The sequence below is a fragment of the Crinia signifera genome, chromosome 1 (genome assembly GCF_055691185.1).
Source record: "Crinia signifera chromosome 1, ASM5569118v1, whole genome shotgun sequence".
Lineage (NCBI taxonomy): Eukaryota > Metazoa > Chordata > Amphibia > Anura > Myobatrachidae > Crinia > Crinia signifera.
This window is the reverse complement of record NC_139217.1, coordinates 361,706,723-361,730,333: the sequence shown is the minus strand read 5'-3', so window position 1 is coordinate 361,730,333 and position 23,611 is coordinate 361,706,723. Positions and strand designations below refer to the sequence as shown.

The window sequence follows — 23,611 nt, the reverse complement described above, 5'->3', positions numbered from 1 at the left end:
ATATCTCTTGGCAGAGAATTTTTTTTTTTTCATAAATGTCCTTCTTTAACATTAGTTTTTTTGGATTCAGTAGTCCACTTCATCTGCAGGACCTGTCAAGCCCAATTTATTTCTAAAATCTTTCTGTATTCAAAAACGTGACAGATCAATATACAAGAGAATCCCTGACATTACTCAGGCACCAGCAAAAATACTTTGCCCTTGAGATATAGGGGCATACACTGGACATAAGATCAAATGTACTATGTGTAACTTTTAATGAAATACATTACACAGATATAAAGCTGGATTACATTGAGTTTTCGGTACTTATGTAATATCTGGGCTCCCGTTTTTCTTATGAGACCGCGTCCCCTCGCGGGGCTCGCTGCGCTCACCACGCTTCGGGCACGGTGGCTCACTGGGCTCGCCACACTATATAAAATCAACTCCATGTGTAGTTGGATAGTAGGGGTATGAAAAAATGGGGTGCATTTAACATAGGAGCCCAGATAATACATAAGTACGGAGTTTTCTTATACTGGTGCCACCATACACTGCATCTTGCTGTCATCATATACTGTATTTCTAGCATAATAATTGCACAAGAGGTTCATCTGCCTGCTGTAGTTTCAAGAGGGAGGGCTATGGTTATAAATGTTTTTCTTTTAGTAAATATTGACTTTCCAAGTAGAGTCCATTAAAGCTATTGGTTAAAAAAAAAGGTGTTGACTTTGTATTTTGTATTTTTATGCAGAAGCACTATGGGACTGATTGCTGGGCTGTGAATCTTCGGATCCCTGCGATCTGGTAAACTCCGCCCCTCAAGAGTCCCCCCTCGCCCTTGTGCGTGGTTGCGAATATGTTCACCATCTAATGGTTCTCCGTCTGATCACAGCGCTGAGTAAGTCTACACTAAGATGGCCATGGTGAATGGAGGCCGCTGCTTATGTCACGGGCCCTCCCTTCCCACAGCTGAGCATTTTTAGGTGGCATTCCCAGAAATCGCCTGGGTGCCGCCTACAAATGTCCCACGATTGTCAACCAACTTTCAAACAACCAGCAATAGCTATTCATTGCTAACTGTGAGGTCTCGCTATGCAATAAAGGCAGACAATAAGCACGATCATTATATAATTAATGATGTTATCGTGCACCTGTACATGCAGTAAAATGTTGCCTATGTTTGTTTAATTATGACTAGGTGCATATCATTCAGTGTGTATGAAAGATAACAATAAAGATACATTTTCCCTAAAACTCTTTGTTCATTATTCAATGCTTTGACAGCGAGCTATGACGGCGAGAATTGCCGATAGCTCCCAGTCAGAGTATTCAACTGCGTTCCCTTCACTCGCCGTTTCCACCGTGCTGGTTCTTTTCAATGAATAACCTAATTAGGAGATATATATATATATATATATATATATATATATTACCATTAAAAGTACTTATGTGTGAGTTTACATTAACCCCTTCCTGACGCAGCATGTTTTTGCCTTCCTGACAGAGCCCTTTTTTTCAAATCTGACATGTATCACTTAAGTGGGGATAACTTTTTTTTGCTTTTACTTATCCCAGTGATTTTGAGATTGTTTTCTCGTGACACATTGTACTTCAAGTTAGTGGTAAATTTGGGTCGATACAGTTTGTGTTTTTTTGTGAAAAATACCAAAATGTCGTAAAAAAATGGAAAATTTAGCAATTTTCAAAATGTTAAATTTTCTGCTTGTGAGACAAATAATCATACCACTCAAAATAGTTAATAACTAACATAGACCATATGTCTACTTTATGTTTCCGTCATTATTTCAGCCTCCTTTTAATTTTTTTGGACACTAGGAGGCTTAAAATATGAATAGCAAATTCTCAAATTTTCAAGAAAATTTCAAACACTGATTTTTTTTAGGGACCAGTTCAGTTCTGATGTGACTTTGAGGGACTTGTATGTGAGACACCCCCATAAATGATGCCATTTCAAAAACTGCACCCCTCACAGTATTCAAAACAGCATTTTGGAAGTTTGTTAACCCTTTAGGTGTTTCACAGGAATTAAAACAATGTGTAGGTGAAATTTCAAAATTTCATTTTTTTTTGCAGATTTGCAATTTTAATACATTTTTCTAAGGAACACAGTAGATTTTACTAGAGAAATGTGACTAAAAATTGATTCCCCCAATTCTTTTGTTTTCATAAATATCCTATATGTGGCCCTAGTGTGCACGTTGACCAAACCACAGGCTTCATAATAGAAGGAGCACCTACTTGATTTTGGAGCCTCCTTTTTATGAGATTATTTTTTAGGCACCATGTAGGTTTCTAGGCACCATAAGATGCTAAAAGTTAGGAACCCCCCCCCACAAGTGACCCCATTTTGCAAACTACACCCCTCAGGGAATTCATCTAGGGGTAAAGTGTACATTTCAAACCCACAGGGGTTTCACCAATTGTGGTACAACTGGGCAGTGAAAATGAAAAATTTATTTTTTTACACAAAAATGCAGTTCTGGCTCCAAATTTTTCATTTTCACAAGGAATGAAGGAGACAAAGCACCCCAAAATCTGTGCCCCAATTTCTCCCGAGTATGGCAATGCCTCACATGTGACCAAAAAATACCATTTGGGTGCATGGCAGGACTCAGAAGGGAAGGAGTGATTTTTGGATTTTGCAGCTCAGATTCTGGTGGAATGTTGGTGGGTGCTATGTCGCATTAGCAAGACCCCCGAAGCACCAATACAGTGGAACCCCCCCACAAGTGACCCCATTTTGCAAACTACACCCCTCAGGGAATTCATCTAGGGGTATAGTGTACATTTCAAACCCCCAGGGGTTTCACCAATTTTGATACAACTGGGCTGTGCAAATGAAAAATTACATTTTTTACACAAAAATGCAGTTCTGGCTCAAAATTTTTCATTTTCACAAGGAATGAAGGAGACAAAGCACCCCAAAATCTGTGCCCCAATTTCTCCCGAGTACGGCAATGCCTCACATGTGACCAAAAAATACCATTTGGGTGCATGGCAGGACTCAGAAGGGAAGGAGTGATTTTTGGATTTTGCAGCTCAGATTCTGGTGGAATGTTGGTGGGTGCTATGTCGCATTAGCAAGACCCCCGAAGCACCAATACAGTGGAACCCCCCCACAAGTGACCCCATTTTGCAAACTACACCCCTCAGGGAATTCATCTAGGGGTATAGTGTACATTTCAAACCCCCAGGGGTTTCACCAATTGTGGTACAACTGGGCAGTGAAAATGAAAAATTATTTTTTTTACACAAAAATGCAGTTCTGGCTCCAAATTTTTCATTTTCACAAGGAATAAAGGAGACAAAGCACCCCAAAATCTGTGCCCCAATTTCTCCCGAGTACGGCAATGCCTCACATGTGACCAAAAAATACCATTTGGGTGCATGGCAGGACTCAGAAGGGAAGGAGTGATTTTTGGATTTTGCAGCTCAGATTCTGGTGGAATGTTGGTGGGTGCTATGTCGCATTAGCAAGACCCCCGAAGCACCAATACAGTGGAACCCCCCCACAAGTGACCCCATTTTGCAAACTACACCCCTCAGGGAATTCATCTAGGGGTATAGTGTACATTTCAAACCCCCAGGGGTTTCACCAATTTTGATACAACTGGGCTGTGCAAATGAAAAATTACATTTTTTACACAAAAATGCAGTTCTGGCTCCAAATTTTTCATTTTCACAAGGAATGAAGGAGACAAAGCACCCCAAAATCTGTGCCCCAATTTCTCCCGAGTACGGCAATGCCTCACATGTGACCAAAAAATACCATTTGGGTGCATGGCAGGACTCAGAAGGGAAGGAGTGATTTTTGGATTTTGCAGCTCAGATTCTGGTGGAATGTTGGTGGGTGCTATGTCGCATTAGCAAGACCCCCGAAGCACCAATACAGTGGAACCCCCCCACAAGTGACCCCATTTTGCAAACTACACCCCTCAGGGAATTCATCTAGGGGTATAGTTTACATTTCAAACCCCCAGGGGTTTCACCAATTTTGATACAACTGGGCTGTGCAAATGAAAAATTACATTTTTTACACAAAAATGCAGTTCTGGCTCAAAATTTTTCATTTTCACAAGGAATGAAGGAGACAAAGCACCGCAAAATCTGTGCCCCAATTTCTCCCAAGTACGGCAATGCCTCACATGTGACCAAAAAATACCATTTGGGTGCATGGCAGGACTCAGAAGGGAAGGAGTGATTTTTGGATTTTGCAGCTCAGATTCTGGTGGAATGTTGGTGGGTGCTATGTCGCATTAGCAAGACCCCCGAAGCACCAATACAGTGGAACCCCCCCACAAGTGACCCCATTTTGCAAACTACACCCCTCAGGGAATTCATCTAGGGATATAGTGTACATTTCAAACCCCTCATTCCTGAATTGAAAAAGCCACCTGAGCGTGGCGAAACTAGTTCTCTTGAGGAGTCACTTACTGAACACTGCAGCCTAGGACCCGACGGGCACATCACTGCCGCTGTGCTTTTTGACCGACACTAACCTACGGCCTCCAAGTCACGTTCACTTATAAAGGACCTGATCCTCGCAAGAGGGTATCTTCCACTACTGTGACACTGACCACTGCAGCCGTCCGCAGACATCAGAAGCGGTGCGGCAGACGCCGACAATAGAAGCGGCACGATAGACGCCGGTAATTTACCAACTGAAGCGCAAGCCTGTTTCCGGGTCTCTAATCACGCTGCCCTACAAGGACCTGATCCCCGCAAGTGGGTACCTTCATCCACTGTGATACACATCACCCCAGCCGACCGCAAACAACAGAGGCGGCGCGGCAGACGCCGGCAACAGAGGTGGTACGGCAGACGCCGGCGGATTACAACTGAGGCGCAAGCCTATTTCCAGTGGAAAGGTAAAACCAGGGGATGCTGTAGTGACAACTATTCAGCCCTGTCTAACACAAGATTTAAAGTGTCACTCTTGCGTGAATAAGTGCTATTTACAACACAGGTGCCACTAACAACTATCAGGCATCCAAATAGTGAGCGGCAAGAGGTGATTAACCTGTCTCGTTCTGCACATTATTATACAGCTCTTCCTATTATAACTCTGGAGAGGTCTGAACCCGTGATGGGACTATAAATATTGGCCCCTACACCATCCAATCAGGACTTGGTAAATATTTGCTGCAGTTCAGTTTTTATATCCATTTTTTCATTTTTATTATTTTTCTCAATTTTTAGAATATCTCTATACAGAATATACATTTTTATTCTGTTTGCATGCATGCATACTATTCGTCATATGTAATCTGTGTTTTGTGTATTGTATCTATGTGTATATCGATTAAATCTTTTTAGTGTACAGAAGGCGCCCACTGGCTCTCTTTTCTTTGTAAGCACTCTTGTTAGGGCGGCATCCCTATACCAGAGGGCAGCATTCTGTACCACACAGCACACGTGCCCCTAGCGCTCAAGAAAACCCCAATTACATTTCAAACCCCCAGGGGTTTCACCAATTGTGGTACAACTGGGCAGTGAAAATGAAAAATTAAATTTTTTACACAAAAATGCAGTTCTGGCTCAACATTTTTCATTTTCTCAAGGAATGAAGGAGACAAAGCACCCCAAAATCTGTGCCCCAATTTCTCCCGAGTACGACAATGCCTCATGTGTGACCAAAAAATGGCAGGACTCAGAAGGGAAGGAGTGATATTTGGATTTTGCAGCACAGATTCTGGTGGAATGTTGGTGGGTGCTATGTCGCATTAGCAAGACCCCCGAAGCACCAATACAGTGGAACCCCCCCACAAGTGACCCCATTTTGCAAACTACACCCCTCAGGGAATTCATCTAGGGGTATAGTGTACATTTCAAACCCCCAGGGGTTTCACCAATTTTGATACAACTGGGCTGTGCAAATGAAAAATTAAATTTTTTACACAAAAATGCAGTTCTGGCTCAAAATTTTTCATTTTCACAAGGAATGAAGGAGACAAAACACCCCAAAATCTGTGCCCCAATTTCTCCCGAGTATGGCAATGCCTCATATGTGACCAAAAAATACCAGTTGGGTGCATGGCAGGACTGAATGGTGGGTGCTATGTGGCATTAGCAAGACCCCGGAAGCACGGTGAAATGATGAACCTAATAATCCATAGATGTGTGGTATATTTTAAAACACTCCTTTATACGTAGGCCGGGTTTGTCGGGGCAAGTTTCACAGTGGAAAATAGTATCCTTTCTTATTCCCTTTTTATAGCAAACTTTGCACCTTTTTTGTGTCCTGCCCTTTCTTGCAGTGGAGGGGATTTCGTTAGGAAAATGCTGCCCTGGTACAATACGGGGGCCAGTACTAGAAGTACTGGGGCCCTCTGCCTGCTGGTTCCCAAATATTAGGCCCTTTATGACTTCCTCTTGAAAGTGCATAAATGTCCCCCTCTGGCTGGTAGAACGGAATAGCACGTAAGCGTTATACAGTGCCATCTGGATGATATACACGGCCAGCTTCTTGTACCAGATTTTTGTTTTCCGCAGGGGACTGTACGGCTTCAGTACCTGATCTGAAAGATCCACTCCGCCCATGTACTTATTGTAATCTAGGATACAATTAGGTTTTGAGGTGTGGGTACTGGTACCTCGTACAGGGATGGAGGTGGTACTGTTTCCATGAATTGTTGTCAGTATAAGGACATCCCTCTTGTCCTTATATTTGACCAACAACATATTTTCGGTGGATTGTGCCCTGCTTTCACCCCTTCTCAGTACTTGGGCAATGTGCGTTTTTGGGAGGCCTCTTTGGTTCTTGCGCACAGTACCGCAAGCTGCTGTACCTCTTGAACCAAGGGCCTTAAACAGGGGGATGCTAGTGTAAAAGTTATCCACATAGAGGTGATAACCTTTATCCAGGAAGGGGTGCACTAAATCCCAGACAATTTTTCCACTAACACCTACGAGGGAGGGGGGGCATTCTGGCGGTTCAATTCTTGAATCCTTCCCTTCATATACCCTAAACCTGTGGGTGTACCCTGAGGTGCTTTCACACAGTTTATACATTTTTATGCCATACCTTGCCCTCTTACTGGGAAGGTACTGGCGGAATTTAACCCTTCCTTTAAAATGTATAAGGGACTCGTCGATACAAATAAATTTTTCAGGGATGTACATCTCTGCAAATTTGGCACTGAAATGATCAATGACCGGCCTGACTTTGAATAGCCGGTCAAAGGTGGGATCATCTCTGGGTGGGCACTGTGCATTATCGGTGTAATGTAAAAATTTAAGGATTGTCTCAAAACGAGTCCGAGTCATGGCCATACGGTAAAATGGGGTGCTGTACAGAACATCTGTACTCCAATATTGCCTAATTTCTGGCTTTTTTACTATGCCCATATGTAACACCAGACCCCAAAACGTCATCATCTCTACTGCATCTACAGGGGTCCACCTAGCAAATGATGATGTGGGGTTTTGAGCAATAAACTGCTGGGCATATAAATTACTTTGATCCACCATTAAATTTATAAAATCATCAGAGAAAAATAATTTGAAAAAGTTCATTTCTCTGAGACCTGTTGAATCAAATTGGATTCCTGGGATGGCCAAAAACTCAGGAACCTGGGGCTCAAAATTGTCTGGTGGTGGGGTCCATACGGGATCAATCATTTGGGGGGGGGGGGGTCTCAGCTGCTCTACGGGGGCGTCTTTGAGGGGGTCCCTCATCACTAGAGGAGGAAGAGGAGCTTAAGACGAATCCTTCAAATTCCCCGCTTGCATCACTGGCTGTGTCAGAGTCAGAGGCAAGCAGGGCATATGCCTCCTCCGCTGAATACATTCGTCTGGATGACTGGGATGACATTTGGGATGACATTTGGGATGCCATTTTTATTTTTGTGTTTCTGTAAGTGTAATGTTTCAACACGTGTATAGTGTAGGGGGGGTACAAACTTTATTTCAACACGGGGGGTATGTAGTGTGTAGTGTGTATGTAGTGCAGAAAAAAAAATACTTTATACAGGAATTTGATCCCAATAAAAAAAAAAAAAAAGGTCCTGCGCCAAAAATTGAGCACAGATGTTGGTCAGTAACGTCCGTCACTGAACAGCGCTCAAAGGCAACAGGACACCCACAAAAGCAACGTGGGTGTAAAAACAATTTAAAAAAAAAATAAACCACAGCACTCTCCAAAAAAAAACAATTTAAAAAAACTGCAGAAAAAAAATTATATCAACCCTGTGCCAAAAATGCTGTTCAGTGATGTACGTCACTGATCAGCGGCCACAGGACACCCACAAAAGCAACGTGAGTGTAATAAACCACAGCACTCTCCAAAAAAAAAAAAAATTAAAAAAACTGCAGAAAAAAAATTATATCAACCCTGTGCCAAAAATGCTGTTCAGTGATGTACGTCACTGATCAGCGGCCACAGGACACCCACAAAAGCAACGTGGGTGTAATAAACCACAGCACTCTCCAAAAAAAAAACAATTTAAAAAAACTGCAGAAAAAAAATGATATCAACCCTGTGCCAAAAATGCTGTTCAGTGATGTACGTCACTGATCAGCGGCCACAGGACACCCACAAAAGCAACGTGGGTGTAAAAACAAAACCCCACTGCACTCTCCAAAAAAAAAAAAAAAAACTGCAGATCAGTGATGCAGTGATGCAACACTGATTAGCAGTGAGGGGCAGCAGGCACACAACTGTGGGTGCAACCTGACAGGGTATATATAAAAAAAAAAACCTGGACCCCCAAAAAGTTGATGATCAGTTAATTAATTTAAACTGATCAGCACAAAAGGGGGGGCAGCAGGGGGGGCAGCAGTCAGTTGCACAGGCAGCACAACCTTTGGTGCAACTGACAGGTATATATATAAAAAAAAAAAAAAGTTGCTGATCAGCACAGATATACTGATCAGCACAAAAGGGGTCAGCAGACACAAAATATAGCACTCTCTATCACTCTCTGTCACTCTCTGTCACTATCTGTCACTATCTCTCACTATCTGTGACTCTATGACACTGCAGCAGCAGCACACAGGAAGTCACAAGATCCAGGAAGCATCCAGCTGCTGGCAGCACGCTACCAGCGGTGATCAGCGGTGATCAGGTAAGTATCAGGCAAGGTTCAGGTATGTATAGCACGACAGAGTGGCCGGTGACCGCTCTGCACGCAATTCCAGACCGGAATGGCGTCTGCAGCGCAGTCACCGTTAGTTTAAATGACGCGCCTTGGCTGTGATTGGTCCGTCGGTCCGACGGACCAATCACAGCCTTGGGAGCAGGTGGGATGAGGTGTCGTCATCACCAGTGACCCCCTTATGCCCCCTCACACCCGGCGGTGATTGACACCTGTGTTACCGAGCGTCATATTCGCCGGTAACACAGGAAAACGCTGCGATTGGCTGTTCACATTGAACAGCCAATCACAGCGATCGCCGACGGGGGGGAGGCATCGCCACCCCCCCTGGGCATGCAGGGACATGTCTGCTGTCAGGGACAGCAGACATGTTTAAACTGTCACCGCGTCTATAGACGCGGGGACAGTTTAAAGTCATGACGTATATATACGTCATGTGTCGGGAAGTACATCCCGGCCATGACGTATATATACGTCAAATGTCGGGAAGGGGTTAATGGAAGTGGCAAAATAATGTAGAAATGTGGATTTGCTATGTACTGCTGCTTCAGTTAAAAAAGAAGTCTGCTAGACACATTGTATTGCATTTATCTGTCAGCCCTTTATGCACCATGCCTTGTTTAACACGTCTACTTTTATGAATTTTATACTCCCAGCTGTAAACGAATACTCATGTGTGGGATATGACCGTGAATTCAGGCAGGTGAAACTCCGATAGAAAACGTGCATCTTAATTGAACTTCTGAGATCCTTCAAATCTTGGCTGGCAGAGCAGGGCGTGAATTGAAATTAAAGATGCTTCAATATAGACGCATGCACCTGCAGTAACCACTTAGCTGATTCACTCTGCCTGCAGTGCGCTCAGAATCATTTTTCTATTTGACTGAACCTGAACAGGCAGACAGAGAACTCTTGTTCCCCATCCAAAAAGCACCAGCAATTCAGAATAAAGCAACACAGTATTAGTCCTAGTCTGCTGGAAGCTGCTAACACATGGAGCTAAAATGCTTTAACAAAGAAACATAATATTGTCTTTCAGTCTGTATTGTAAAGGTAAAATCCACTTATAGTTAGAGCCTGGATATACTGATTTTATTCTGCCAAGATACATACAGTATGCAGCTTTTAGGATAACGTCTGGATGTAGCTTCAGTGAAGGTGCCAGTAAGAGGGGATGTAGTCAAAGGTCGACGTTAACAATGTCCACATTTAAATTGGCGACCCCAATATACCCTAAGGGGGCGCCCCCCTGCATTTTTCCGGAGAGGGAGTGCAGAATTATTAGTTACGCCACTGGGGAGAGTAAGGGTTAGGATTAGTCATATCTCCGGAAACCACACAGGATCTGCCAGACATCATCCTGATGTCACTGCTGGAGCCTCATTTCCAGGTAAGTCACCACTAGACAACCAGAAACGGTGGGTCAACATACTAATCATGCTGACATTTTATCAGTGTCATCATGAAGATGATCAATATTGTTCATGGTCAATGACCAAATGCCAAGCATGTCGACATTCCAATCTTGCGATATTGTCATGACGACATTGTAATTGTCTGCAAAATATATAAAACCATGCTGCATTCCTGCAATCAGCTAATTTAATAAATATTGTCCAATGCAGCACATTCATAAGCTATCTAGAAAAAAACAATTTGTCAAAGCGCAGAGATGCAAATATATATTCTTGAATCTGCTGCTGTCACTATCAAGGGGATACTCCACCCCTTGAAAATGTACAAAAACCACAGAAGAAAATTAGAGACAGCGCTGATTCAAGTTTTTAAACAACATATATAATTTATTAAAAATTATTAGCAATTATCAATTACACATTAATCACCGGCCGGTAATCTATAATAAAAAATTAATTAATCATAAAATTGGGGAAAAGGGGGTTAATCAAGGGACAATCACTTTAGGAAGTGCTTATTATATTCTCAGCCCAACTTGGATTAGGATGCTTGCATTCATGTATTAGCCTATGTGAGGCAATGTTAGTCCAGTTAGTATAGGTAGCTCTCTCACAGCTCCTATGGATTAGTGGATATTAGTATACAATGTCCAAAGAACACTTGCTAATTTGCAATAGCATCAACCATATTAGTAAGGTTATTGTTTGGAGGGGGGTAACTTGCCAAGCTTCAGATGTAGCTCTCGGGTTCCAGCTGCAGATTCTCTGCAAGTGCAGTGCAGCTAGGCGGACTCGTCTACGCTCCCGGATTGATGGCAGAAGAATTGTTTCCAACAATGTATGGTACCGGTACCGGTGTCTGGTCTCCTTTACGCGTTTCTCCGCCTCGGGGTTCAGCGGCTTCCTCAGAAGGGTGTATGTATACTGTGTTTCTTTCATGATTTATATAGTGCCGTTCATTAGGTCAGCGTCTGCGCGCTGTGTTGTGCGGTTCAAGCCTCGTTCACGGCTGCTGTTTGTACCGCCCACAGTCTCCGGCCTCAATATAGGCTTGTATTACATGTATGCGGTTCGTGCCTCACTTTCGTATGGGACGCACATCACGTGGTCCGCTTGTCACTTTGTGATAGAGTTCCAGCTTTATTAACAACACCTGTATTTGCGCGTTTAGCATTGTTATCAGGTCGTTAGTTTGTATGTCGATCTGTTCAGTCATTTAGGAACAATGTATCATATTTGTATATGTTTGGAAGGCCTTTTGTTTAGACATATGTCTATTGTCAGCGGCATTATTTAGGGCTGATAATAATCTTATATATCTATATGAATAATTGGATATCTTATTTGGGCATTTTCGCATTTGTTTGGTACTTATATAATCTGATAAAAAATGTATATACATTTTATTTAAAGGAAAATTATACTATAAATTAAATATTGTAAACATCTTTATAAAAAACACAGAAATATAGATTATACTTCTAGGTGTCGCCATTTTAACATACATATATCATCTTGATATTAGAACATTTTCCACAGTGGGAAGAGATACATTTTTAACAAATGACGACATTGTAATTGTCTGCAAAATATATAAAACCATGCTGCATTCCTGCAATCAGCTAATTTAATAAATATTGTCCAATGCAGCACATTCATAAGCTAATAAACAGGCAAAGAGACAATCTTCATTAAATTTGCTGCATCCTCTGGGCCCCTTTAATGTCCCATGATTAACCCTTGAGTTCTGTAAGTATACATTGCTGGATTTATAGTTAAATTCTTAAGACACTACATTATAATGTTGTCTAAACAAATCATTTTCTGTTTCATTATTTCATATGTTTATTTTCAATGGGAAAATCAATTCTTTTTAGTCCTTTAATATTCAAATGAGAAAAGTCCTACAGATTTTATTATTTGATTATGTATTTCCTCTTGTTTGTCAGCCAAATGGAAATGTAGAAGATGCCAAGGAAAGCAGAGTTTTACACATGAAACAGTCTAGAAATTAGCAGAAACAAAAATACTCAATTAACATAAAAGCTGTTTTTTTTCCAGACCAAACACATCTCTCCAATATATATATATATATATATATATATATATATATATATATATATATAATGATTTTCTGGTGTATATGGGCAAGTACTGTTCCAAAAATTAACATTGATACATTTCTGCACAAAAAAAATGTATTCCAATTATGTGTAATGTCATTTACTGCGACCATGTAATGATTTCTGCTCACCTACAGTACTCAAATCATAGCTCCCAAATTCAGAACCAAAAAAGCATCACCTTGTGTTCTGCACAAAATATGCCCAGAATAATGGTGGATCCCATGCTATTTTCCTTGATCTTTAAGATTGTAGCCTTCAGAAGTTCAACAAACTATGGGCCAAATGTAATAGGATGTAAGAATCAGAAAGTGGGAGACCTTTCCCATTTTTTAAAAGTAGGCAATCATTAACACTGAAAAAACAGGTTGATTTTGCCATGTTATTGCTGCTTTAAGAATATCTCACTTTTTGTTTCTGTCACCCTATTACATCTTTTTTGGACCACTCTTATTGTCTCCAATGAGGATCAACGCATCACTTCACATAAAATAAATCTGATCTCCGTCTAGAGCCTACTGTATACAAGTCCGAGTCTTGCATTAGCTCGATGCTTATATCACCTAGGTCAGAGGTTCCCAAACGTGGTCCTCAAGGCACCCCAACGGTCCAGGTATTAAGTATATCCATGCTTGGCCACGGGTGACTTAATTAGTAACTCAGTCAGTCTGATTTAACCATCTGTGCTGAGCTATGGATATACCTAAAACCTGGACCGTTGGGGTGCCTTGAGGACCGTGTTTGGGAACCTCTGCCCTAGGTGGATCATCCTCCTGCTATCCCACTATATGAGCCATTCCAGGTAGCATCCAGTGTAGCATCTACTGTATGTAAAGTTCTCGCTATCTCAAACCTTAACTTACTGTATTGTGCACTGAATTCCAGGCTATTGCCATGACTTACAGCAGTGGTAGCCAACCCTAGCCCTCAAGAGCTACCAACAGTTCACATTTTCCAGACAACCTAGCTGCTGCACAGCTGCACTCGTTACTCACTGACACATTTTAAAAGATACACAGATGAAGCTAATTAGCTCACTTGTGATTCTGTGAGGAGACCTGCAAAACATGCACTGTTGGTAGCTCTCGAGGACTAGGGTTGGCTACCCCAGACTTACAGTCTTGGTATATATATATATATATATATAGAGAGAGAGAAGGGCAGAAATAAGGCGCTTCAAGGTGCAGTATTTATGATATGAAATTTATTTTAAAAGTGGCAATCCACGGTGCAGGTTAACAAGAACTCTTACCATGTATAAAAACTCTGTGGACTGGGTACCACAAGGCATAGGTTTAAAACAAAAGGCATATGCTGCTCACACTGTACCAGGCACTCGGTTGCACTCGGACGCCGCGGGGCTGGATTGCAGAGAAGCATGCAGAGATACACCACGTCCAGGATACCAGTGACAGGAGGAGAAGGAGCGTCGTAGGCCACGCCCTGATGCGTTTCGTCACTGCGGACTTAGTCAATGGCCATGAAGAGTTCAACTGGAAAATGAGCTTACATCAGTTCTCCAGGCGCCTGAGGCTTAAGGAGCATTTTCAAAATAAACCTGACAATCGAACGGTGACTGTTTTTGATGCATTTTTAAATAAAAACAGCAGGTCCTCCTTCGACCCCATATCGAATAATTCTTCGATTAAGACGTTCAATAGATTGTTAGATGACTCAGCCCATAGGTATTTGGTGACACCGTACAAACTTCGCCCAAACCTTACCAAGCTGGAAGTACAAGCTCTTAAATCCCTCGAGATGGATAAAACTATCTGTATCAGGCCTGCGGACAAGGGGGGCGCTATTGTGGTTCAGAATATTGAGGACTACAAATCCGAAATCCTCTCTCAGCTCAATGATGCTGATGTCTATTGTAAATTGAAGTCAGACCCCACCCCCGTGTATCATAAAGAACTCACTAGCATTTTGCAAAATGCTCTGAATGATAACCTTATTCCATCTAAGGTTCATCAAACACTACAGGTTACTCACCCCATTGTGCCCGTCATATATACGTTGCCAAAACTGCACAAAAACAGCTCCACACCCCCTGGTAGGCCAATAATATCAGCCCGTGGGTCGTTAATGCAACCTGTATCTAGGCTGTTGGATAGCATTGTCCAGCCACTATTGCTGTCACAGAGCACGTTTCTCAAGGACACCACCACATTCTTACAGAAATTGGATCAACTGCCCGCCATCCCAGAAGGCACGCTGTTATGCTGCCTCGATGTTAACAGCTTATACACCTCCATCCCCCATGAAGGGGGACTTCGAGCGATGAGGATTTTCCTTGAAGCAAATCTTGATTCCAGAACATTTGATCATCAATTGTACCTGACTTTGTTGGAACTCACCCTTATCAGAAATTTCTTTCTATTTGACGGATCCTTCTACCTCCAGCGGCGTGGGTGTGCTATGGGGTCATCCGTAGCACCCACGTACGCGAACGTCTACATGTTCATGGTAGAGCAGGACATGTTCTTCTCCAATCCCGATGTATCTCGTAACATTATTATGTATACGAGATACATCGATGACATCTTCATGCTGTGGACCGGGGGAGTACAGTCATTTACCAAACTGATGGCTGACCTTAATGATAGGGATTTTCCTATTAAATTCACCTTCACATATGATGTGGCTCGAGCAAATTTCCTCGATGTATCGATTTTGCTGCAGACAGGCAAATTCCTAACGTGTGTGCATAGCAAGGAGACTGACCGAAACACGTTGCTTAGGGCCACCAGCCACCACCCTCCAGCCTTGAAACGAGGCTTCCCTCTATCACAGATGATGAGGGTGGCACGCATTACTAACCGTTAGGAATGTATTCCTGAAGAGCTGGATAAGATGGTTGTGAAGTTTGAGGCCCGGGGTTATGATATCGATCTCCTTCTTAAACAAAAAGCCACCGTTCTCTCTAAAAATAGACAGGAACTTTTTGCTACTAAAATTAAACAACCGAGCAAAACCATTCCTTTTGTGAGTGATTTCACCACAGCTAGCCCCATCTTAGGCCGTGCCATGAAAGCATAATGGCCCATTGTGGCCACTGATCGGGACTTGCCTTCTCTATCAGGTTTCAGACCTCTCCTGGCGTACAGGAGGGGTAGAAACCTTAGGGATCGTCTTGTCCATGCAGATGTGACCGATAACAATGTGTCTCTACCTAATGTGACCAGAAAACCCCCCGGCTGCTATAAATGTCTTTGTGTTACCTGCAAATTTCTTGTAGCAGGGAGATCATTCAAACATCCCCACTTAGACAAAATGTATGATATCCGCCAGGTTCTTAATTGTAATTCGACTCATGTCGTGTATGTGGTCACATGTCCGTGCCACTTATACTACGTGGGTCAAACAATTAGGAAGTTTAAAGAAAGAATGGGTGCACACAGGTCCTCCATCAGTATGATCCTAAGAGGGAAGGACATAGACCAGCCTGTCTCTAGACACTTTAGGGATGCTGGCCATGTGCTTGAGGATCTGAGGTACTTCATGATAGACCAAATCCCTATCTCGACCCATGGAGGAGATAGAGCGAAGGCTTTACTTGTGCGAGAGTCCCAGTGGATCTTGCGCTTGGGGACCACCAAGCCAGGTGGTCTCAATGACAAGATCAACTGGAACAGTCTTGTATAAACCTATATGTATTATTGGCAATCAACTAGTGGCAGTGGTTGATTTTCTGTTATTGTCCAATGTGTATGCTTTTCAATTGTTTTTCACGTTTTTTTTTAATGTTTTTTTGTCCTTTGCTTTTGTTCTAGTTTTATCATATTCGGTTTTTCAATGTATTAAACAACATTGTTGTATGTTTTGTTGCACCCATAGATCACCTGTGTGGCATGCTGACCCCTGCATAGTGCGTGGATACCAAACCCTGCCCAGCCTGTCTCGGCTGTCTAAGGCGTTGGGACGCACAGTTGGAAGCCGGTGGAAAGCAAGCTTGCTGCCGCCATGGCAACGCTGTTGCGGAGACCGGAAGTGCGGCTGAGAAGACTTCCGGGAAACGGTGCACGCGGCGGGAGACGCTGCTGACAGGTAAGGTCTTGGGGGTATATATGTGCATTGTTTGTTCTATGTGATTGCTGTAGGAGGTTCTGAGGAAGGCAGTACGCTGCCGAAAGTACTTAACCGCTTGAATACAGTTGTATTGTACTTATACAGTCTCCGAGTGCTCTCTTTATTGGAAGTATATATATATATATATATATATATATATATATATATATATATATATATATATATATATATATATATATAGCTATGCATGTGACAGTTAATCCTCTGCCTAATGAGGAAAGGTCAATCTTTGGATGAGTTATATTAAATCCTATCAGTGGTGAAGTAGAGATGTTGCCAATAGCAACCAATTAACTTCTACCAATTATTTTCTGGAATGTACTTGAGATAGATTTTAGTCTGATTAGTTCCTATAGGCAACTTGAGTACTTCGACGGTGCGGGATGCAATAGTTATAGCAGGTATGGCAGGGTTAATGGCACTTTTTTTTTAATATGAAGCAGAGATATGTGTTAATAAAGTTGCTTCATCACTGAGCTCTGTTGACTGTGTTGATTCCAAGAACTGCCTATCCCATAATGCCTTCTGTTCAGTTTCTGTGCTAAGCAAAATAGCTCAAGTTTAAATAATTTAAACTGTGGGGGACATCAATATTTTGTAAATGCCTGAAGACAGTTATTTGGAGTTAAGAACTGATATGAAGCACTAATTATGCTTAAACAACCATTCCATCATTCACCTATAAATGCACCAAAGGTAACATTCTTTAATCTTGTTAATTTTTTTTGTGTGTTAAATATTGTATTTTTTTATCTCTCACCTTCATCCTCTTCTCAAAGTCATTTGATCTCATTATCATACAGACTTTTGATCATTTGTATTTTTCAAAGCTTAGACTATTACAGTACTTAAAAAGTCACTATCAAGACCCATGACTCACTCAAGGTTCTTACTCAGCTCTGGAACATCAAATCCAGCATATCCGCACTTTGCAGATGACTTTGATATTGGATTAAGCTGTTTTCTGAAACCTTTGTCGCTCATCAGTTTAGGATCAGTCAAGTGGTTTCAACCAACATAAATATATTAGGACAGAAAAGCAAACAAACCCTCTAGCTGTTTAGTATAAAATATGTCTTTCAAGTGAACTACTGTTAACTTTAAAAAATATATATTTATGCTCTAGTAAAAGTTAATAATAAAGACATATTCATACATTGAAAGTGAGATTTATTTATTTATTTTATGTTTTACATCCTACAAATAGTTTTATTACAGATAAACCAGTTAAACTAAAGTATGTAATAGCATGAATTACTGCTGTCAGGGCAGATAACTGTTAATCTGATGACGGCTGTCAGGATTTGATGTATGGATTTGTCTGGACCTGTGTCAGGGCTGCCTGTGATTGGAGCAGTGTGGTGCTGGAAGGAAGGAGGCTTTATGAAGTCTGTTCTCATATGAGAAATGAGAGGCCAGGAAACTAGCTTCAGTGAACAGACTAAACCCAGAGGAGGGGCTCAGAGATTTACCCCATTGGTGGTCTTCTCTGGGGAACCCCACAAGAGGATTTGGGATTAGCTGAACCCAATGGGGTGGTTGAGACCCTTTGATTGGGGCTCCAGGGCTAGGACTGGGATAACTGATAACAGGAGAAGGGATTGACTGGAGCCAATAATGAGTAGTATCGGACTGGAACCTATAGTTAGTAGTTTTGGACTGATCTACAATGGGACGTAGCTCTGACCAGGCAGGATCTTGAGTGATGACACTGTAGTGCTGACCGGGCTGATTCCGGACTAATAACACTGTATTGCTGACCAGGCTGTTTCTGGAATGATAACACTAGGTGAATAACAGGCAGTTCCATTGGAAATGCAGGAACGAGTAGAGAATGCAGAGAACTCAGCTAAGTAGTAACTGGATACTCATATGTAGGGATGCCAATCCTGCGTAATTTTTTAAATCCTGGGATCTCGGATTGAAAGTTGCCGGTGCAGGAGCCGGGTGGTGATGCTCGGGAGGTGGGCGGCGGTGCAGGAGCTGGGCGGCGGTGGTCGGGAGGTGGGCAGCGGTGATGGGGAGCTGACGCCGATGAGGTTGGGTACTGGGTGGTCATCTGGCGGGCAGCTGCGGAGCAGCAGACGGGCTGCGCAGCGTGACCTCAGGTCATGCTGCATGCAGCCGCAAAGCAGTGCGCCGGGTTTTGGGAACAGCCAAGCAGCGTCTGAGCTGGCCTCTCAGGCTCCAATCCTGGCATTTTTAGGGCCAAATCTCGGGATCCCACTAATCCAGATCCCAGGATTGGCCACCCTACTCAGATAAACTCAGTTTGAAGCTCACTCTGTGACTTGTGGCACTGGCAATCTGACACTGTGAGCTTTAAATCTGTAGGTGACACACAATTGGCTGGAAGCATCAGTTGACACTCAGTCTGTATGGCAGTGGTTCGCAAACTTTTTAAAAACACGGCACCCCTGAGTATCAGAATTAATTCACGGCACCCCTTTATCTAAAGTATCTTATTGAAAAATATCTGAAAAAAATACCATTAAAGTAAATTGTGTTTATATCTCATCCTTAGTGTCAGTTATGTGTTAATGGACACGATTCAATTCTGTTTGTCCACATTTTGCCTATTACATTGGTCATAAATAATTTCTCCGTGGACATGGACCACCAATCCAGGGCACCCCTGCAAGTTCCCCAAGGTACCCAGGGTGCCACGGCACCCAGTTTAGCAACCACTGCTGTATGGAATTATAGACTGGTCAGCTAACACTAAGCAATATGGCGATGTCCATGTTTTGCACCGGCCCTGAATACATGTACCTCTACAAAATATCCTAATTATGTAAAGGGAATATTTCTGGTTGAACATCAATAATTTTAAATAAAAATATGCTTGTTTCAACACATCCAGGGCTAATTTTGCTTCTTCTGGAGAATTAATTTGCATCTTCTGAAGCAAGAAATAGTAACTGAAAAACAGATTGTGCTAGATGTCATTTCTTAATTGACTTGCACTGGTATTTAAGTCTACATTTTTTAAGTTATTCCGATAACCAAGTGCCAATTTCTGAATGTTTTCCTTTTTTTGTCAGACAATTTTGAATTTATTTTGCTGCATTCAGGAATAAGAAAAGCTATTTCCTGTCTATAGGCCAGGAGCACCAATCTATAAGGGACATGTTCTTTAAACATAAAGTGATACTTTGCCCTAAGCTCTACAATCCAATTTAGTGCCATTAAAAATAATTCTATTAAAGCTGCAGCTTAATTATTGCCAACCTTTAGCTATATTTATTTTTCATTAACATAAAAAAAAACTAAGATGTACATAGCTATGTATAGCAGACAATCTAGAAATATTGTGATGAGAATTACTGAGATGAGAGAAAGATATTACATTCAAGAATTAATGACAAAGTTAAGAAAATATGAAATAGAAAATAAAAAATATTTTTTGAATATATTATATTAGTGATTTGTAAAGATCATTTATATGTGCACAAGTAATTTATGGTGCTTCATGGGAAAAACAATGTGCTGAATAAATATTGCACTTTTAAAGGGGCTTTATATAACCTTATTTAAACAATATTATGGAATTATCAATTAATTTAATAACTATATAAAAATGATGTGGCATTAACACGTATGAAAAATTAGATTTAAATGATATATGGAATGTATTACAAATGAATACAAATATGGTGAATGGTAACTGTATTTCAATATTCTGTTTTGATCTAACAATGCAAGTTTGAGAAATTTACCAAGTCCTCCAATTACAGTTATTACGGATATTTCAAAGACAGATGAGGACAAGTAAACAAATTTTACTTCAATTAATTAAACTTTATGACTTCCTTTTAAAATGTTATTATTAAAAGTGAAATGTTTGGGGGCGTGGTCTGGACTCTGGAGAGACGAGACGCCATTGCTCTGAGCTCCCGGAAAACCCCGCAATCCAGAGCCCTTTACCGCTTCCTACCCTCCCTCCTGAGAGATATAAATATCCCCCTCTCACCTGCAAGGGGTCCAGTACCGGGGAGACCGAGTCGCGGAGCCGGGGAGCACTTCTAAGTGCTCTCGCGGGTTGCGGCCTGCTCCCAGACGGAAGCCGGGACCTAAATTTCTGTCCTACCCTGACGGAGACGCCGATCGCACCTCCCTCTGTGCGCCTCGACACGGACACCGCCCGAGGAGACCTCCCGCTACTATCAGAGCAGGCTGCTCCCACATTGTGAGGCAGATCAGGCAGATCACGCAGCTGCCGGCGGCCTCCGACGCGGCAGGCCCTGGAACCTGGAGCGCGCCCCCTGACAGACAGGCAGCCCGGAGACAGGGAGGGGAGACACAATATACCAGGTACCCAGTGTGTCCCACCAGACCACCAGCCAGGAAGGCCCCCCTGTCCCCTGAGGCACCTCCATAAGTCTGCCAACCATTGCTCATTGCATCCCTATACACCCCAGTAACGCTGCAGAGACAGCAGCCACTTTTCTCTTTCCCCTCTCCTAGGTGTGATTCACCCAACCATATCCTCCTCCCCTACACAGCAGCACCTGGGAAACCACAGTATCTGTCAAACCCACGGCATGTCTCTGATATAGGGGTCCCTCTGTGCCCCTGCCATATCTGAAAGCAGCATACAGACACTCCACAGCTGGAAAAAGAATACCTAGAAGTATAATTCCACCACACACACTGTGGAGTCTGATAGTTCCCAGCAGTTTCTATATTTGTCTCCCACCCACCCCACCCATATCTACAACTCTCCATCCCTCCCAGAGGGACCAACCTCCCCGATCCAATAAGTGCAAGCTACCAGAGGAATAAGATCAAGCCGCACCTCCACCTACCAACCGAGGACGATAAGAAACTCAGAGCCCTTCGCTTATCAGCTTGCATCCTATAGCTTTGACCGATTTCTCTTGGTCCTATATCAGGATGTAATCTTCACCACTCTCCCGAGTCCAGGGGAGCACCTCGCACATATGTGATACTAAGCTTAATCTAACTACCCTCTCCTGCTACAGAACTCCAAATCCTACCTCTCAACCGAACTTAGACACTCCCATACAACCACATAGCTCAAGATGCCGAAAAATAACAAAAAACCCGCAGACCCTGAGCTCTCTCAAAGCCTCAAAAAATTTGCATTCTCTACAAAAAAATCGTCACAAGATCCCATCCCCTCACACCAAGAAAACTCTGACTCCGAAGATTCCGACAATGCCCCGCTCACCAGAAGAGACATACGCTCTCTCTTCCGTGAGATACAAGAGACGAGAAGATCAGTCCAGGCGATTCAAACCGAAGTTCATAAAGCAGTCAACTCTCTGAGATCCGATCTCAATGATCTCGGTGACAGAACTGATCAACTAGAGACAAAGATGGATGAAGTGATCTCCTCTCATAACGATCAAGAGGAGGAGATCCGTACTCTAAAACAAGAGGTCCAGTCCCTTCTAGAGTACCAAGAAGACCAGGACAACAGAGCGAGACGCAATAATCTCCGCATTAGAGGCATACCTGAAGAAGTGGAGGTAACACTGCTCGACGACTACCTCAAAAAGCTATTTTCGCACCTATCCCTATCCACCCCAGAGGACCACCTCCTACTTGACAGAGCTCATCGAGCCCTCCGTCCTCGCTCACAAGAGTCCTCGCAGCCCAGGGATGTCATCCTCAGATGCCATTACTTTAAAGCAAAGGAAGATATCCTCCGTGAGGCCAGGAAACTCCCATCAGTCTCTTTCCAAGGCCACACCCTCCAAATATTCCAGGATGTCGCCCCCACCACCCTACTCAAAAGGAAAGACTTCAGACCTATTACATCTATCCTAAGAGAAAACAAAATCCGCTACAGATGGGGCTTCCCTTTCCGCATCTTAGTCTGGCACCAGAACCGCTTCCACGCGGCGAAGAACCTAGAAGAAGCTCACCACCTTTTGGACATTCTAGGCCTGAAACCGCCGCCTCTACCAGACAACGCGACCGCCAGGCCCCAGGACTCCCCTAACCCAGACCATCTAACAACCCCAAGGCGCACCTTGAATCGTGACTGGTCTAAGGTCCCCTCCGCTAGAAAGGCGACCCCAACCAACCACCCACCCTGAGGCTACACTGAAGAACTTTCTTGGCACTACCCCTTCGGTATCCAGGTGATATGTGGACTCGCTTATATACCAAATGTTTTTTGACTGTAGTTAACTCCACTTGATATCACCGTAATATACCTATGTTCGGTTGAAAATGTTCTAAGTATTTTTGTACAAGATTTAGATTCTCCTCTCTATGCAGACTATATATGCTTATCCACCTCTTTTAATAGTCTATTAACACACAATCTCTAACTTTCAAGGGCCTATCCCCCCCCTTCCCTTATCTGGGAGGCGCGGAGATACCCCCCCATGCCACAGTCTCTCTTTCCTTTTTTTTTTCTTTTTTCTTTTTTTTTTTTTTTTCTCTCTTTATAAAAGAGAGAGGGAGGACTATATTGTATGTGTTAATCCGATATAAGTTTGATTATTGTTATGCTGTACTGTTTCCTTTCTGCTTACCCTCCTACAAAACTAGCAGGAAATACCACTTTCATCCCCCTTACATGCTTATCTACTAGACATAGATTTGGCTCCCCCTGTGGACTGGGACCGTCTCATTGACAACCGTATGCCCACCTTAAATCCAGACCACGCTCCTTACCTTGGGTTTTATACCCAGGCCCGGTCTCTGTCACTCCGTGACGACTCCCTATCCCCCCCTGACCGGCAAATTCGACCAGACTCCTCTTGCTCTGGTCTCCAACTCCCCTGTCCCTTCCTTCTATCTCCCCCCCTCCTGCTCTCGCCTCTCCCCCACCCCCAAGGTCGCTACCCAAATGTCAAAAGCCAGACAACCACACCCTACCTCCTACTACTTGTATTAAGCAATG

General features: G+C 42.8%; 1 protein-coding gene across 1 annotated transcript in view; it reads right to left on the bottom strand.

The window, feature by feature from the left end:
- GALNT9 (polypeptide N-acetylgalactosaminyltransferase 9) overlaps positions 1-23,611 on the bottom strand; it is a 274,101-nt gene that overhangs the window by 91,469 nt on the left and 159,021 nt on the right. The window lies entirely within an intron of this gene.